Here is a 20652-nt window from a genome sequence, read left to right on the forward strand (position 1 = left end):
GTAACTTAGCAAATGTTTGTAATTTTTGTATGACTTATGTACCTCATTCGTATAGGATGAAATCACGTTGCACTGGTGTCCCTTTTTGGCATGCTTGTCCTCGTGAAAGAGGGTTAGCAGGACCATTTAGGAACTTTGTTTCTTGATCATTTATTTTATTCTATATTTAGCTTTTCATTTTTATCCCCTAGATCACCCTTAGCTCCAGTATAGAAGAGGTATTGGAGGGTCAATGTTTTCTGTAGGGTCCATCATCCTTGAGGTAACAAATTTCCTCCACTACATTTTGGTGAGCTGGACGTGAACCAATTGCATTATTATTTTTCTTTATTATTTATTTCTTAGCTACATTCAAAATCTAAAATTTAAATTTAAAAAAAACCACACAAAATAAAAAGATAAGCAGAATCACATCTCAATATTGAAGCAAACTTCAAACAACTATCCTTATCATAGAGTTATATAGACTTGTGACCTCCTAGTAGTCTGGTGAAAGTTTTATGAAGCTTTTCCTTGATCTTTACGACCCAGACTACCACAGGATTTGTTGTGAGAAGGACTGCAAGGAAGAGCATTCCTACAAACCACTACAGTGCTCCTAGGTCAGGACTAATGTTTAACAATCAACTTCCCATCCCAAATGATTTATTAGTTTCTCACCATATTAAAACCATTTTGACAGGGGTCCTTCTCCATTTGATTCACAATCCAACTCTCAAAACAATTCAGTGAGGAACTCTCCTCCATCTTCCCCTCTTGTTGTTGATCATGATTCTATTGTTACCATAATTTTGAACAATTTACATGCTAGAGCAGAATCTAAGAGACTTTGAGGGTTTTTTTTAATCGGGAAAATGTCCTCCCCGAGCTAGAAATATTGTAAGCACTCTGAGAGACATGTTGATCTTGGATAGAAGAGGCTTGGAGATGTTGAGGGCATTATCTATGATTGTCAAGAATCACATGCCTTTGGCTAGTACCTCTCCATAGGATGCCTATCTAACACCTTTGGTTCTTAGCTAGGTGTTAACATGCCTAGTTTGATGGTACACATGGTTGATCTTGGGCCCACTATTCCTAGCATCAATGCCTCATCTACTCCCTTGGCTTACACGAGTATGGATAGTAGCTTGACTTCTACCTCTGTTGTAGCTTATGTCTCTATGGTTAGCACTAGTACTACATTTGTGGGTAGCATTGGCTTTCTTGGAGGTTCCAATGAAGTTCGTGGCACATATGATCCACCTCTACCTCCTTCACCCTCTAATCCTGTCTTGAACACTATCTTCAAGAACACGGGACAGTTATAGCACTAGCTTGACTTTTGCTTCTGTTGTAGCTCATGTCTCTACAGTCAACACTATTACTACATTTGTTAGTGGCACTAGTTCTCTTGTATGTTCCACTGAAGGTGGTGGCTCATATGATCTTCCTCTACCTCCTTCGCCCTCTAATCTTCTCTTGAACACTATCTTCAAGAACACCAGGTAGTTGTAATTACAACTTACAAATGTGGCTTTTGCTTCTAGTCAATCATCTATGCCTACATATTATAGGAAGAATCCCCTTGACATTACTATTCTAAACAGTATTTTTCCTACCACATCTTAATCATTGAAGTTCGATATATTCAACAATGATGGTGACGCTAATGTGCACATAAATTCTTTTATGACCATGTGTAGCGATTACCACAACCTGGATTTTGTCTTGCTTAAACTGTTTTCATGATACCTTAAAGGAATTATGTTAAAGTGGTATAGTTCCTTGCTGAATCATTCTATTTGTACCTTTGACCCACTTATGGACCTTTTCCTTAAACGGCTTCAGACTAACATTGACAGTAGGCTCACTATCATTGACCTTGTTCACTATAAGAAAAATCTAAACAAAAAGGTCACAGATTTTATCTCAAGATATCTGTCGATCTCTACTAGGATCCCCTTTTCCCTACAAGATAGTGATTTATAGAGGATTTTTATTAGAAATCAATAAACGACATTGAGGGAGAAGCTATCTCTTAACCACTATCAAAACTTTTTCAATATGTGTTTTGCACTCATCGATTAATAGCACACCATGACATAGTTTGGAGATTCTACTTCAAATACTCATGGTGGGTCTTTTGCAGGAACATCCATGAAAGGGTCTAGAAGGAACAAAGTTTTATCTAATGTTGTTGTTGTTCCTTCGATAGATACTACATAGGGGTCATAATAGAATATAATATTCACTAAATTGAATGACTTCTACTTAAACATAATGCAGTGATTGCTAAAGGATAATCTAATTACCCTTCCTGAGGTTCGATCATTGCCTAATAATAGACTCTATCTATCTTAATACAATGGATCAAAATTGTGTCATTATCATCATGTACCTAGTCATGACACTGAGTGGTGCTTTCATCTTTGGAATATTGTCCAAGACCACATCAACAATAGTGAAATTAAGGTTGATGTGTAGAATCATAAGTCAAACAAGTCTATTGATAAAACCAACAGCGATTTGTAGATCTACACCAATCCATTTCCCTCCCATTCAGAAAAATTTATTTCTCCATCAAACCGTCCTTCGTATGATGGTCCATTAGTGAATATGGTCGCCATCATTCCTATTTTTTCACTTCCTAGCTAGAAGGGGAAGGTGTATGATGTGTCATTATCATTCACCCCTCTAGATGCCTCATATTGTGGAGATCCTACTCCTATATACATCTCTGCTAAATTGAATAGTTAAACTATCACGGACCATGTGATGGTTGACCCATCATGCAAAGTCGATGTCAATGCGGAGGAGACTCTATTTGTGAATGGTTTGCATAGGCCTACATATGAAGAATGTCGATCAACCTTGAGGATGCATGATGAATTCTCTATCCCTCCTTTAGGTAGCATCAGCTTGATGGTCCTCATAGGACTCAAGGCAACGTCCTCTACATTTGTGATCAGTCCTGAATCAGACCTATTTTGGGTTAAATTAGGTATTCCCTGGTTGATTTCTATGGATGTGGTCCTTTAAATGATTCATAAATGCCTCAAGTTTCCTCATGAGGGTTTTGTTGCATGTCATCCAAGATACTAGATGTTAACCCTTGGTAGCTCGTGGGGATTTTTTGCTAAATCATTTATTGCCTACTCTAGTGGGGCACATGCTTCCCTATGGTGACCTAATGTATCACACATATTATCAATACAAGACAAGGGAGTTGGCCCCTATATTGGATTATCCTAGTTATTCATTGCCTCTTCCTGCATCAACCTCTACTTCATCTACTCTTATCTTGGAGCGGGTAGTGTAGGTCATCCCCCATCATCGTTGGGGACTGAGGCTAAGCATGTTCCTCTAAATAGACCTTGTTGTCCACCTAGGACTACACAGCCTTCAGTGGTGTCTTTTTTTCCTAAGACTGCACCTAGTGGAGTCAAAGGAAAGGCACCTGCACTATTAAAGTCTATAGTTGACCCTCCCTTCGAGCGCTCGATCAAGGCCGATATCCATTGACCCTCTTGATATAAGAAAGAGAATAATTACTCTAGTGTATGTTTATCACCACTTGCTCCTACTTCACAGCCCATGTTGACACCCTCTAACCCTCCAACTACTCCTCAAGAAAAGCGAGGTAGGGCATTCGTTGTTGTGAAAGTAGTACTTATCTTAGATTCACCTCTTGTTCCATCAGTTGGGCCTTCTCCTATCCCTAACATAGTTCTAGAGGCCTCTCCAATGGAGCATGATACTCCTAAGGCCTCTTGGGCCTCATTTGGTGGCCCACATCTATATTGTAATTAGCATGCGCATGATCATAAGGGCCATCGACAAGAATGGCTCAAGAGCATGAGGTTGCTTTTCAACATGCTGGTGCATCTTTAGCACCCAGTTCTGTTGCATTTGATCTTATTTTGTCGATTGCTCTTGTTTTTGCATTATCTTTGGTTTTTCTTCTCGTTGCTTCAAGGCCTATTGATAAACCTCCCCCTAAATGGGTGTAGGTTTTCATCACTCCTTCTTTGGAGCCACCACTTATCACCTCCTTGTTAGAGGTACCTCCATTGTCTTAGCTTGATGATATGTTGCATACGTAGATGGTGTCCAATGCAAATCTAATTGCTCCTAGTATTATGTAGTTGTTCATGCATTAGATATTTCCTAGGATCCTTCATCCTACTATAATTGATATGACACTTGTTTCCCCTATCTCGCCCAAATGCAAGTTTGAGCAAGGCCCCATCACAAAGTTTTGATGATGAAAATACTCATAGGTATGTTTGCCATCCCTTTCTCTACTTATTTTAGTGCTTGTTGTTTTGTCTATCTTTGTGTGTAATTGAGAAAGCTCCACCTTCTCCTGAGTTTGTCACTACCCCTCTTCCGAAGGCAGGCTGTCCTATTCTTTTTTCATCTTCTCTAAGTGAGTCACCTGCTTCCTCTATGGAGGCTTGTTTGTTCATCTCCTTGGAAGATATCTTGGAATTATCTACGATCTTCACATGATCACTGACCCTTGCCTCCTCTAACCCTGTGGATGTAGACATTGATGTTTCTTCATCCCTTTCCCTCACTACTGGTGAGGTGCTTGTTGCTGCTCTTGTCATTGTCCCACTTTGGTCTCAATCTCCTTTCCTATATGATATAGATTGGGAGTATGATGATCTCGTCGTTGAAGGCCTCTAGGGTTGTATCTTTATTTATATTGTTGCATAGTATGCGTTCATGATTGTGTTCCCTTGTTCTTTCTTTATATGTTCATTCCCTCCTAGAGGACCCAAGTTGCTCCGTAGGTGCTTGGATATGGGGGGTTTACTATCTTTATCTATTGTGCTCTCCTGGAGGATTGAAGTTACTATATATGTGCTTGGATATAGGTGATTTTTTGTTATTCTTCTATCTAAAATATCTTGGTATTTTGATATACGAGGACGATGCAAATCATTAGGGGAATCTTTATCCTTGTTCTATGTTGACCTAAATTTTTCTTTTATCTTTTTCTTCATGTTCTCTTCTTCAGATTCGATAAATTTGGCACTATGATGATATACCCATCTCATAAATGTCTTACATATTTTTTCTCCCTACTATGGGTTATGACGTAAAACTATTGAATCCCCCTATCCTTTTCATCATTTATGTGTCACCAGCTAATGGTGGCATTCCACAAAAACATCTCAGTATGTTGATGAGCCACAAAAGCTCTTCTCCTTAGAATAACATGCCTTCCACGCATATAATTCCAAGAGGGGGCCACCATATCTACCTTTTTGCATGATTTGCATTTGTTATCTAGTCCTTGCATGTTCCTTGTCAATCACTTTTACATGTTTTCCTAGGTGGGGGCCAAACCACGTGATCTTTTTTTTTTTTCTTTTTTTTTTTCATGTTTGCCTAGGTGGGGGCACAACCACTTGATCTTTCTCTTTATCACGTCTTGCCTAGGTGGGAGTCAGATCACTTGATCTTTTTCTTTATCATGTTTTCCTAGATGGGGGCCAATCTATTCAATCTCTTTCATTTGCTTTTGTCGAGGCCAATCTACTACTTCTCAAATATATCTTTGATCACCCAATTGCATGACTACCTAGTGTATCACTACCCATGGCGGAAAAATCTCACCCTATCCTATGGTTATCCATACTGGAATGATCTCACAAATATCATCACCCTATCGTATGGCTATCTAGCATAACACACTTTTTCAATTATCTATAATCAATTTTCATGATCTAATTTACTCAGATCTTCATTGCCTCCATCATATCCTCTTATTTTCATTGTGTTTACTCTTGCTAACCGGTCAAGATTGATCTCTTTGAGGTCCCTCCCAACCGGTGCCTTCACCATGATAAGATAAAGGATAGAGATAAAAGATAGACAAGACAACGTGACAAAAATGAGTCTTGCTTTAGAGGAAAGCCCCTTGTTACGAAAAGATAAAAAGTAAGTGGTCAGCATTCGTATGAGATACACCGGTATGGATAGATAGTGTATTATGCTATATAGTCATACGATAGGGCGATGAAATGGATATATTTTTTCAACATGAGTAGCAATAGGCTAGAATAGCCATGCGATTGGGTGATCAAAGATAGATTTGGTAAGTAGTAGATTGGCCTTTACAAAGGAAAGAAAAAGAGATAGATCAAATGGTTTGGCCCCCATCTAGGCAAAGAAAATGATAAATAAAAAGATCAAGTGGTTTGGCCCCCACCTAGGAAAACATGAAAAAGTGATAAAAGGATAGTCACCATGGCAGGAAAGAGATAGACATGCACCACTATAGGTGAGAGATAGAGACATGATAAAAATGCAAAGCAAGTTGAAATATGATAAAGAACAAGATAGAGATACACCTCAATGTCACTTTCTATGCAAAGAAGAACAATAATGCATATCAATATATGAAAGATCAATGAATTTTTTTAATCTTGTCATTCAAGGCCTTACATTCACTATTGGAATGACCAAGAACTTGATGGTATTCATAGAAAGAATAATTCTTAGGAAACTTATTATGTGTAGGAGGAGGAAGAGAAATCAAGCAGGCTTTAAGAAGTTGCAACAAAATAAGCTCTTGATCAAATAAAGGATGAGGAGAAGGAAGAAATCCTTTGTCTTGGGGAGAAGAGTTTGACTGCTCACAACAAGAAGAAGACTTAGGAACATTAGAGAATGAAGGGGATGAAGACAAAGGAGAAGCTTTGTAACCTAAACCCACAATTAAAGAGTGTAATTTTGATTCCAAAGGGACTTTAACTCCTTGACCCATGCACCAAAGACCATTTCCTTTATATCCATACTTGAAAGAAATATTTTATCTTGGACCATAACATGATTGTAACTCCTCCAAAGGGGGAGGATAACCTTTCATGGTGTAGCCAATTGTGTTCACATGATCTTGTGATATAGAAGAATAATCATCTTTGATAGCGGGTGTGAATGATACTTTGGGAAAGTTAAGGTGGATAGGGTCGACTTTATATTCTCCAGTAAAGGAGCTTGTAAAGTCTAAGGAACCCCAATTATCACCAATAAATGCATTTGATTGAGAGGAAGGAGATTGAGTAGAAGTAGACTTGGGACTTTCTACTTTAGGAGGATCTTCTTTAGGAACAACCTTCTCATGAGCTTCCTCTTTAGGAGGGTCCATGGGAATAGTTGTCAACATATTAGAAGATAAAGATGGAATATATTTTTGAAAGGTAGGTGTAGCTGAGGCATGACCAACTCTTGCAATTTGTAATAAGTGCATAGCTTTAGGATCAGCCTTGATTGTAACTACCTGATTGTTAGCAACAAACCTAATAGAACAATGAAGGGTAGAACTAACCGCTCCCAAAACATGAATCCAAGGTATACCCAAGAGAAGATTGTATGATAAAGGTCTTGGCATAACATGCCCTAGGGTTGGAATAGTAACTGGTCCAATCTTTCTAGGCAAAATAACAATGCCCAATGTGGTTTTACTAGTATTATCAAAACTACGGATGAACATGAAAGATGCAGCAAGAGACATAGGATCCACCTTGATTTTGGGCAATAGATCTAGACTACAAACATTGAGTGTTGAACCAATATCAATGAGAGTCTATCTATTGTGGATACTATTAACATAAATGATTATCATAAATGGATTTTCTTGATTTCTTACTTATGGAAGTGAGAGTTCATGTGGATAGATTGTAATATTCAGTGAATCTGCATGAATATGATCCATCAACACTTACATATGTCAACCTAGCATAAGAAGGCAATAAGATCTTTTTCAGAGCTTCCTGTAGCATACCTTGATAAACTGGAGCAGTTTGAAGCAAATCCCAAAGTAAGATCCTAGTGGGAGTAACACGAAGTTGATCAATAAGACCATAATCACTAGATTGCTTAACTGGAGGCTTAGGTTCTTGAAGAAGATCTGACTGAGAAAGTGGTAAAGAAGTATTAGAGTGATCAATACTTTGCTTATTTCTATGAGTATTATAAGTATGGACTACCATTATTTAATAAGGAACCTTAGACTGTGTATATCTTGTAAAAAGATCTAGTGAGTCATTTTTTAAAAGAACACCATGAATGGATTTTACCTTCTTTTGAGAAGGACTAGCTATAGCTACATGAAAGATTGGTCTATTAGGATATTTAGGGGCAGCAGAGACATAAATGACATTCACAAACTCATCATGATATGTAGCAGATTTAGATGAAGAAATTTTCTCAACATTGACCTTTGGAAAATCAGATATGAGTCTAGGCTCATCATTCACTAATGCATCATCTCTAGAAGAGAGTGCACTAGAATGAAGAGATGGTAGAGTAACATTAAGAAAGGTTTCAATGATTTCATCCTCTTGTAACAAAATATCCTTTGAAACAAAAGATATATTATGAGAGGGATCAAAGGCCTAGAGTGACATAGGCAAAGCTAAGTCACCATCACAAGCGTGAAAAGAAACATCATTAGAACTTTGAATAAAGTTAGATACTAAGTTAATAAAAGAAGATAACATATGCATTTCAAAATTAATAAATTTAAATTTCAGAAAGAATGCATACATTTGCCAGTTGAAGGCCGACAAACCATTAAATGGGATTCAAGGTAGCACCTCGAAATCTTTTTTTGGAAGAAGGAAAAAGATTTAGAATTGCCCTTTTAAAATATATATATATGTGTGTGTGTGTGTGTGTGTGTGTGTGTGTGTGTGTGTGTGTGTGTGTGTGTGTGTGTGTGTGTGTGTGTGTATGTATGTATATGTATTGTATATATACATATACATATACATACATACATACATATATATATATATACATATATATATATGTGTGTGTGTGTGTGTGTGTGTGTGTGTGTGTGTATATGTGTATATATATATACATATATATACATATACATATATATATACATATATGTACATATATATATATATACATATATATGTATATGTATATATATACACATATATACATATATATATATAGGGGTATATTGAATGATTAAAGGAATGATAAAGAATGCTCTAAAAATATTACAAAAGAAGTGTTCACATCGAGCTCACCAAAATGTAGAGGGGAAAAATGAACCTCTTCAACAGGTAGATTACAACTTCTTGAAGATTCACTAATCGACCTCTCCACTCAAGATGTAGTATGTCTCTGTACGTCCTCTAATAGCTCTCTGCACAAGGACGCGAGCGCGGATTATGGACAACAGCACGACGCGCTAGCGTCCTATATGAGCAGAATGCAAAGTTCGCATAGAAGGGCACAATGTAATAGATATGAGTTTTAGAATAATTTAAATGTGATAAATGTATATAAAAGAAGGTAAAATGATTATATAAATAAAATGAAAGACACAAAGGAAAGGAAGAAAATAATCTCACAACTGGTCCATGATATGAAGCCTCCACCCAAACGAATCTTCTCTAATGCAGCTTGCACATAAGCTAGAAAGGAAAAATGTTTGGGGCTGCTTGGGGACTTGCCTTAATCAAATCCCTGTTTTGGTGTTTCCACCTCCATAGAGAGCCAAATAGATTGATAGAATAAAAGATAAATGCAAGAAGAGAAATGATAAATGATAAATGATAGAAGAGGAATGTGATAAATCCCAAGATGCTCAAAGATAAGATAAATAGATCGATATTACCAAAGAGGCTTGAGAAAGCCAAGAGAGTTGCAAAAGAATACTCTGAGAGCTTGAGAGTGTTGTAGCAAAATGGAGATTTCTATAGGAAGAGAGAGAGTCAGAGAAAGTTGTAAGAGCCCAAAGAATAAGAGAGATTGTGTCTAGAATCTAGCGAGCTTGAATGAAGGGAGAGGATAGATTTAAAATGAGAGAAGAGGAGGGAAAAGAGGATTGGCTAGCCGTTTGAAAGGTTCAGAGCCGTTTCCACCGACATATGCAAGTGACAAGTGGAAAGGCATGCTCAAGACCGACATTCGAACATTAAGATGTTGCATGACCAATGCACGGCGCGTGAACATTTGTACGGCACACTAGTGTCCAAATGAATCATACTCGACAATGACAGGAGACAATGGAGTCATCCGGCTAACAAGACTGATGCCACGAGGGAGCTGCCAAAAAGGGTGATCTCGAGAATCTTGAGAGGGAAAAGGCTGATGCAAGGGCTGAAATTATCCTACTCAGGTGCTAGGGGAATGGATACCAAAGTGGTTCCCAAAGATGTAGATCAAATTACAAAGAGGTATGCAATTTTCGACAATACAACAACAAAAACAAATATGAATTTCAATTAAAAAAGTAAAGTCTAACTATCAATTTCTTTTAAAAAAACTAATTAAAAGCTAAAAATTTCTCCAAGTGCTAAGAAAATACTTAGAGCAACGCGCTAAGACAGAACATAGAAGGGAGATGGAGCAAATCGTAGCAATTTAAAATCCCCTCGAGAGCCTCAAATATCCCTTCTGCAACGTTGGCAAGCAATGCAAGCTCTCTGGAATGAATCTGCACCTCATATGGCCAATTGTCTGAGCTCGTTGACAAATCTATTTCTTCTTAACTCGTTTTGCTCAATTTAATAACTCTGTAAAGCCTTCAAAGTCCACGTCTGGAAGTAGGATAATTTTTTGTTTTTAGGAAGTTCAGAAAACCAATGCCAGTTCGTAAAGCATCGACTCACATGGGATTCAGTTGACTTAGATTTCTCTGGGTTTTATAAGTAACCGAGATCACAATTTGTATACCAACCAAAACATTGCTTTCGATTTAGTTTTATGTTTCAAGAAATGGCTCCACAGTTTTCTCTGGTTTTGCTTCTCATCATATTTCTGTCAGTTTATCCAAGTGAGGGATATAGTGATCAAGCTTTGGCTCCTCAGATTTTGACTCAAATTGTCGCCAAGAAGAGTATAGAACAAGCCCAAACAATTCGGGCTTTCATTCCTCCTGTCTATGAGAGGCCGCCAATGGACGAAAAGCAGAGCCAAGCTATGGACGACTGCATGGAACTATAAGATCTCACAGTGGGTTCCTTAACGGATGGTTTGTACATCTTGACAGAATCTTCTTTGGGTTGGACCAAAGCAGTGGATATTCACAGTTATCTGAGCGCAGCCCTAACAAACTTCGTTACCTGTCTCGACGGACTGCAAGAAGCAAAGGTAAACCTCCGCTTGTATTCTTTCACAGATCATATGTCTGACGCATCGCGGGGCGTAAGTCACTGCCTGGCTTTGGTAAAAGATTTTTGGATCTAAACAGTGGATTGCGAAGATTCTTCTGTTCACAATCAACGCATGTTATCTGACGCCCAAGAAGATGAAGGGAGGCAACGATGATTTTATGTCACAGTATGGGTCAGTTGACGACGGATTTCCGTCGTGGTTGTCTGGTGAGGACAGAAGATTGCTGCTGTAGAAGACCAAAAGTAGCGTCAAACTGGCGGCCAATGCCGTGAGGGTGGCGCAGGACGGCAGTGGTGATTTCATGACTATTACTAATGCCATTAATGTCGTTCCGAGCAATAATCCAAACAGATCTGCATCTATGTGACTGCTGGAGTGTACGAGGAGCACGTGAGCGTACCGAGTAACAAATTTAATATCATGCTCATTGGTGATGGAAGAGACGTCACTGTGATCACTGGCAACAGAAGCGTTGGGGATAACTCCACTACTTTCAATTCTGCAACTCTTGGTGTGTTGGCATGCTCCCTCCTTTTGTATTTTTTCGCTACATTACAAGTAATATTTTATCTTTCTTCGCCACATTTGTATATATTTGCATCTGAGCTTCAAATGAAATGCTCATCTTGATTGGCTGAAATATATGTAGCTTCCGTTGGGAAAGGTTTTATTGCAAGAGACCTCACAATCGAGAACACAGCAGGTGCAATAAAACAGCAGGTTGTTGCTGTACGCGTGGGAGCAGATCTGTCTACATTTTATAGGTGCATCTGGAAGGGTTACCAAGACACTATGTATGTTCAGTCTCTCCGTCAATTCTAAAGAGAATGTGATATCTATGGCACTGTAGATTTCATATTTGGTAACACAGCAGTGCTGTTCCAAAACTGCACTCTTTTGGCACGAACACCGCTGAGCGAGCAACAGATTATATTCACAGCTCAAGGTAGAACAGACCCAAATCAAAATACTGGAATATCCATTCACAAGTGTACTGTTACAGCTGCACCTGAACTGGGAAGGCCATGGAAACTGTACTCGTGGACTGTCTACATGAAATCTTAGATAGATGGTTTAATTCAGCCGGCTAGGTGGCTAGAACGGTCGGGTGACTTTGCCTTGAGCACGCTGTATAATGGCGAGTACAAAAACGAAGGTCCAGGGTCAAATACTTCACAAAGAGTTACATGGCCCGGTTATCATGTGATGAAGATAACTGATGCTCAGAATTTCACTGTACGTTCATTCATCTCTGGTGATACATGGTTACCAGCAACATCCATATCCCATGGAATCTCGCTTTAAAATATGAACAATTCACTGTAATTGTTTTTTATCCAATATCTTCGAGCATTGTAATTTTTTCTTCTCTATCAAACATTCATATTAAGTAATAAAATAAATGCACGAAGATAATTATTTGAAATTGAATAGAGTCCACTGAAAGCACCTAAAGGGCCATTTTCTATGTCTTTTTCCTTCTCTTTGTAAAAAAGCATATAGTAATGCATGCGGCGAATGATTAAACATTGCAATGGAATTATAAAGAGTATTTAATTTAAGTACACAAAAAGAATGTGCAACATACTTCTAAGTAATTGCTTTAATAAAGGAACATTAAAAATATTAATTCGAAGGATTATTAGAATGTACACTTATCTGAAGAATAATTGTGAGGGGTAGTTTTATTAAGGTTTCAATCTTTGTCTTATTAGTATTATTTTATATTCTTTTGATAGGATAGATTCTGTATTGATTGTAAGGGCTTTTAGTTTGTCATGTTTGTGGGAATTTTTTCCTTTTTAATTTTAATGGTCTCAAGCTTCATAATTCAGTAGTCTTAAATTTCATCAATTTAGTAGTTGCTATCAAGATAGAAGGTTTAAAGGTGTATGGAAGTCATTCTATTATTCAAGTGACTTAATATTTTCATTCAAAGGTGTTCTACAAGATATACATTTTGACACATTTTTAAATGTGATTTTCCCTTTTTATAGTTTGATATTTCCAATAAATGGTTTTTAATCTTTACTTTTGTTATACAGTTTTATTGGGGATCCTCCTTGGAAACATTTAGGTTGGGGTAAAAAAGCTTGGGTATTATGTAGGGTTGACCTTGATGCTATTGAAAACCTTAATAAGGGAGTTTTTATTTTTTTCTTTATAAAGGATAGCTATGTGGATGCCATCCTAAAGTACGACAATTGGTTTGTCTATGTATCCATTGTAGTCTTTCAAGCTTGAACTTGAGACTTTGATTTCTCTAAAGAATGAAGTTTTCATGTTCTTGTATGGGTAGAGTGTTCAAGTCTCCCTAAATTATGGGTGCTTTATAAAATTAAAAATTATTCATATGAAGTAATTAATATTTTTTTCTCCAATGATGTTGTTGAAGAATATTTCCTCTAGTATTAGATCATAAATTTGATCTTTCTAACACTTAGGTTAGGTTCTTTCTGGAGACTTTAATATGATGAAAATCATCTATAATAAATATGGTAATCTACCCATAAGATGGATAGCTAGTGAATGAGAGTCATGCCACTATATGTGCAATACATTGAAGCATTTTGATCTCAATATGGGGTTCCACAATACTAATTCCCACTAGTTTACATAAATAAAATGAGAGTAATCTCTAGTAGAATGTACAAATGAATTGGTTGAGCTATGTTTTTAGATTAATAGTTTTCTCCCAGGTTAGTGGAGCTCTTTCTTGATGTTATCCTTTTCAATAATTTATCCATATAGTTTTGTATTGAATGGTAGGTTTTTGAGCCAAAAACGAGGAAGACTTAGTTTTTTCTTAAACACGCCTTTGATAACTCATCAACCCTTACTCACATGTACTTCACAATGAGTTACATGGACAAGACATCATGAAGATGAGTGATACATGGTTACCAACAAAATCATACCTTATGGATACTTTCTTTAAAACTTTAATAACTCTTGTTCAATGATCGAGTATCATAATTTTTTCCCTCCCAAACCTTCAAGCATTACAATTTTTTACTCTCCCAAATCTTTAACCATTTAAATTTTTTATTAAAAAATAAATTCACAAATAGAATTTACTAAATATGTTATTTTTAATGTTTTCAATAAAGTTAATTAAAAATACGTAAAGGGTCATTTCATTCATAAGAAAGGAAGAATAATGGTGCATGATGAAAATGATAAAATATGTCAATGGAATTTTAGTGTATATAAAGAAGTGTACAATGACTTTCCAAGTACTTAGACAAATAATTTTTGAAATTACTTAATTTAATGGTCAAGGTAATGAAGCTTGCGTAGGTAAACCTAGGAGGAAGTTATTTTCTCTCAAACTATTATCTTCATTCCTCTAAAAAAATACATTCAATTCTTTGGTAAGAGAGATGACTATAAAATAAGGAAGGATTCATTAATAAGAAAGATTGTAATGGAAAAAATGATAAAGGGAGAAATTGGCATCCTCCTTCAAACTCTATTATTTACGTAAGAAGATATTTTCTTGAGGTTAAATGAATATAATTATTGTAAAGAAATACTATTAAGCACTAGATATTTAGAATAATACATAGACTATGATTTGTATGACTTATAATTAAGTACATGAAAGAACAAACTATGAATGTAACTAAAGATGAATTCCATCACTTAGTATAACTCTCCTTAGCTCACTTTATATGCACATAATCTAGATAAATTTCTTTCATAAGTGATTAAATGTATTATCATCTATATGTTCACAAATTATAAGCTATAGAATTAAGTCATAATAAAAGTCATGAATTAAACTAATCCTATACTAATAAAGAACAAGAGATGAATTTTAATTTAAAGATTGATTCTATAGAGCATCTAAGACTATTGTCTATGCAGCACTCATATGTACTTTTGATCATATTATTTTATCAATTGAAAATTGGAATATAATGATTTTTTATTTGTAATCAATTAAAAAACATGGTAAAAAAATGTATCTAAATACTGCATAGAAATTGGCTCCAAAGATGGAGAATTGAATCAAGTTTACAAAATAAAAGCAAACATATATGACTACAATAAGAATTTAGATGTACACTCACAAATTTATTTCCGTTATTTGGTCGTTAAGGGTAGAACAAATAAATTTTATGATGCAATAATCCAAGAGGAATCAAGTGGATTTTTTAACATTTTAAAACAAGCCTCCATTATAAGATATGGAAGTTGCTGGTAACCATGAATCACCAGAGATGATTTTAGTTACCGTGAAATTTTTAGCATCAGTCATGTTCATCACATGATAACCAGGCCAAGTAACTCGTTGTGAAGTATTTGACCCTGGACCTTGACTTCCGTATTCACCATAATACAACATGCTCAAGGCAAATGTACCATTCCATTCTAACCACCCAGCCGGCTGGATCAAACTATCCAAATAAGATTGCATGTAAACAGTACGTGAGTATTCTTTCCATGGCCTCCCCAGGTACGTGGGGACAGAGCTGATAACAGGAACCAGATCAGGGGCCGCAGTAACATTACAGCCGTGAATCGATATTCCCGTGTTTTGATTTGGGTCCGTTCTACCTTGAGCTGTGAATACATTCTGCTGCCCGCTCAACGGTGTTCGTGCCAAAAGAGTGCAGTTCTGAAATACTACAGCAGAGTTGCCGAATATGTAATCTACAGTGCCATATATATCACATTCTCTGTAGAATTGACGGAGAGAGTGTGTGCACAGAGTGTCTTGGTACCCCTTAAAGCTGCACCTATAAAAAGCAGAGAAATCTGCTCCCACCCGTAGAGCAACGGCCTGTTGCTTTATTGCACCTGCTGTGTTCTCAATTGTGAGGTCCCTTGCAAGAAAACCTTTCCCAGTTGTTGCTGCATATATTCCATTGCATCATGTTATATTAATATGGATTTGAGATACACATTTTTTAATCTATTATCCTGATAGTAAAGAGTTCAAAGAATTAAAAAAAATTCTTTGAACTGTTTACTATTCTATGATATGAATGTTATCCAAAATAAACATCAATTTACAATATAAATTTTGAAGAGAAAGAGGGAAAAAAGGAGGCAGGGATTTTATAACACACCAAGAGTTGCAGAATTGAAAGTGGTGGAGTTATCCACAACGCTCCTGTTGCCAGTGATCACAGTGACGTCTTTTCCATCTCCAATGAGCATGATATTATATTTGTTACTCGCCACGCTTACGTAGCTGGTACACTCCTGCGGTTACATAAATCACTGATCTGTTTGCACTTTTGTTTGCAACGGCATTAATGGCATCAGTAATTGTGGTGTAATTACCGCTGCCATTCTGCGCCACCGTCACGACGTTTCCTGTCAAATTGACGCCCGCTGCGGTCTGGAGAAGCAATCTTCTGTCCTCTCGAGACAACCACGACGGAAAGCGGTCATCGAGATCAACTTGAGGGGCGTCAGATAACAAGCGTCGGCTGTGGACTGAAGTTTTTGAAGATTTCATGGCTCTGATAAAAAGCTTCTCTACAATAGCCAGCGAATTACTCACCGACTGCGATGCGTTTGCCACATGATCTGTGAAAGACAGCAAATGGAGATCGATGTTTGCTTCGTTGAGACCGTCGAGGCAGGTGATCTGGTTCGTCAGGGCTGCACTCTGATAGCTCTGAATATCCACGGCATCTTTCCATTGTAACGAAGATTCTGTCAAGATTGACAGACTCTCTGTCACGTAATCGATGGTAAGATCGTACAATTGGCGGCAGTCCTCGATGGCTTGAGTCTGCTTAGCGTTCATGGAGGATCTGCGCGAGTCAAGGGAAATGAAGCCTCTAACTTTTTATCTTTCCAGAGGTATTAGATTGTTTATTCTAAGTTTACATTGAGAGATTGATTCTCGAGATTGGTGAAGTTTGTATCAGTTTTTCTATCTACTGATTCACCCCCCCTCTCAGTAGTTGACCGAATACTTAATCTTTCATCATACCATCAATTGTTATTAAAGCATTTCAGGTCCTTTAAGGTCTAAGCCTAAAAACTTGAGGTAAATATTTGTAGATCATGATGAAGAAGGAAGGTCCGAAGTTTAATAGAGAGAACTACAGGATATGGAGTGACAAATTTTTTTTTTAATATCAAGAGTTTGGGAAGTCAGTATTGGGAACATGTTGATACTAAGTATGTTGCACCTACTGGGATGTTGACTGACAATCAAAAGAAAGAGCAACAAAAAAATCATCAAGCATTGCAGGCTATTATCAATTCTTTGTCTAATGTAGAGTATGTAGATGTTCATGGTGTTGAAACTGCATACGAGGTATGGAAAAACTTGAAGAGATTTATAGCAGTGATGAACATGTTAAGATTTCTAAAGAAGAGAGTCTAAGAGGAAAGTTTGATGACATGCGGATGGCTGAAGGTGAGAATATCCAACAGTATGGTCAAAGGATAAAAGAGATAGTCAGTGAAATTAAGAGTGCATGAGGTAAAGTGGAAGATTCCACAGTGATCAGTAAGTTACTGAGAACCTTGCTACTGGTCTGCACTATCTGAGTTGCAGCTATTTAGGATATGAAGTCCATTGACAAAACTAAGGTAACTCTTGACTCCATCATTGGAAAGCTTACTTCTTTTGAATTAAATGGTTATGATAGTAGTGTACAGAAATCTAAGTCTGCATTTAGAGCTTCTATTTCTAACCCATCTATGAGGAAAAGTAGAGATGCCAGTCACAGTTATGAATCCAGATCCAACAGAGAAGCTGATGATAAAGACAGTTTAGTTGAGCTTGAATTATTGTTGGCCAAGCAACAAGATTGGGCACCTTGCTGCTAACTATCCTAATGGTAATAATGAGCACAAACGAGAGAAATTCAAGAAGTACAAGGGTAAAGGAAAAAAAAAATGTCTTATTGTTGTTGATGGTGGTATCATTGATGAGAAATATGATGGTGATGTTAATGAAGACATTGTATTTGTAGCCATTAATGAAGAGATGTCAAACCAGAAGGCATTAGTATCCAGGATGGATAACTCTAATGATTGGATCATTGATAGTGGTTGTTCACATCACATGACCGATGATCAGAGAAAATTTCTTTCTCTTAAGGAATTTGATGGTGAATTTGTAGGATTTGGTAATGACTCACCCTGCATGGTTAAAGGTAAGAGAACTATTTCTCTTAATGGAAAAAGTAGTGCAGATGATGTCTACTGGGTTGAAGGTTTAAATCATAATATTTTGAGTGTGGTGCAACTCAATGATAGAGGATACCCATTGGAATTTAAAAATGATATGTGCAAAATCTATGGCAATAAAGGTGAACTGATTGCAAAGATAGATGATAGTTGGATTTGGCATAGGAGATTTTGTCATATAAACTTTGATAACATTGTTAAAGTGAGTAAGTCCATGATAGTGAGAGGTCTGCCTCAGTTAGACAAACTGGTTAATGCTCTATGCAAAGAATGTCAGTTGGGAAAGATGACATCCTCAACTTTCAAGAGAAAATCCTTTTCAGCAGAACATTTGTTAGATTTGGTTCATACAGATCTCTATGGACCAATAAGAACAAAAAGTTGTCAAGATGACATACATTTTATGATCTTCACTAATGATTGCTCAAGGATGATGTGGGTCACATTCTTGAAGGATAAGACTGAAGCATTTGGTAAGTTCAAGGCATTCAAGACCTTAGCTGAGAAAGAGAGCGGTAAGAAGATAAAGTGTCTGAGGACAGATCAAGGTAGTGAATTTACTTCTGAGGAATTCACTAGGTATTGTGAAGAAAATGGTATCAAATGACAACTTTCTACACCAAGGACACCACAACAGAATGGTATCACAAATAGAAACAACCAGTCAGTTGTTGAAGTTGCTAGGATGATGTTGATACAAGGAGGTGTAGCGAAAAATTTCTAGAGAGAAGCTATTAGCACAATTGTCTACACTATGAACCGGATTTTGTTAAAGAGAGGTAAGGACAAGACTCCTTATGAATTTTGGTATGGTAGATCACCTGATGTTAGTTATTTCAGAATATTTGGAAGTAAATGTTTTATTAAGAGAGGTGATTATATTAGCAAATTTGAGGCTAAAAGTGATGAAGGTATATTTCTTGGCTATTCCACCAAGAGTAAGGCCTACAAGTTTTTTAACAACCAGACATAGAGAACTATTGAGAGTGTTGTTCTTAAAGTGGAAGAAAATCCTGAAGTCTTAGAGGAAACCAGTTCAGAGAAAAAGGATGAAGATCCTTCCATTTTGTTTTTGGAACCAAAAACTGTGAAATCTAAAACTGGAAAAGCAAATGTTGATGTACCAGTTCAATCGGAACAAATAAATTTAGAAGAAGATGATGATAATGAAGAAGTTGAACCTGGAGATAACGATCATGTTATTCCAAGATATATGAGATTGAATCACAATCCTGAATAGATTATTGGGGATAAGGATGCTAGAGTACTAACAAGAAGAAGAATCAGAGAGAATTCTTGCATGATCTCCACTATTGAACCAAGAACTACTAAGGAAGAATTTGGTGATGATCATTGGGTTAAAGCTATGGAGGAGGAATTGGATCAAATTGAGAAGAACAACACATGGACCCTAGTACCCAGACCGGTAAATGAAAATGTGATAGGTACTAAGTGGGTTTTTTGGAACAAGTTGAATGAAGATAGTGTTGTAGTTTGCAACAAAGCTAGGTTGGTTTGCAAAGGTTATGAACAAGAGGAAGGAGAAGACTATGGTGAGAATTTTGCACTAGTGGCAAGACTGGAAGGTGTCAAAACTTTACTTGCATTTGCAGCACACAAGAAATTCAAGGTATACCAGATGGATGTTAAGTCTACATTTTTTAATGGGATACTAGAAGAAGTATACATTGAGCAACCAGATGGTTATGCTTTGATTGATAATAAAGACATGGTATGCAGATTGCATAAATATTTATATGGATTAAAGAAGGCATCGAGATCATGGTATGAAAGGCTTCATACACATCTGATGAAGATAGGCTTTATAAGAACCGGTGATGATAGTAACATATATCTCAAATCTGAAGGAGATAAAATACTAGTCAACGAAGTATTTGTTGATGATATCATATTTGGAGGTAATGATGACATGAGAAATAGTTTTATAGATGAAATGAAAAATGAGTTTGAAATGTCTTTAGTGAGAGAAATACAAAATTTCATAGGCTTGCAAATACAACAAATGAAGAATGGTATTTTTGTCACACAATCTAAGTATGTGAAAGAGGTCTTGAAGACATTTGGCATGAGTGACTATAAACCAGTTGGGACACCTATGTTTATAGGTTGTAAGTTGTCTACGGAAGATGAGTCTGAATCTATTGATGAGAAGGAATACAGGTCAATGATTGGAAAATTGTGCTATGTTGTTCACAATAGACCGGACATAGCTCATTTAGTTGGCATAGTTGCTAGATTCCAGAAGAATCCTAAGGAAACAAATCTGATAGCAACCAAAACAATTTTTAGATATTTGAAAGGTACTATTGAGGTATCCATATGGAG

General features: G+C 36.8%; 2 pseudogenes; one reads left to right on the plus strand and one right to left on the minus strand.

The window, feature by feature from the left end:
- Positions 1-10740: 10740 nt before the first annotated feature.
- LOC131079315 (pectinesterase-like) lies at positions 10741-12444 on the plus strand (annotated as a pseudogene).
- Positions 12445-15307: 2863 nt separating this feature from the next.
- Positions 15308-20652, minus strand: part of LOC131079320 (pectinesterase-like) — a 31295-nt pseudogene continuing 25950 nt past the window's right edge.

Source organism: Cryptomeria japonica, chromosome 11 (assembly GCF_030272615.1).
Source record: "Cryptomeria japonica chromosome 11, Sugi_1.0, whole genome shotgun sequence".
In the NCBI taxonomy this organism is placed as follows: domain Eukaryota; kingdom Viridiplantae; phylum Streptophyta; class Pinopsida; order Cupressales; family Cupressaceae; genus Cryptomeria; species Cryptomeria japonica.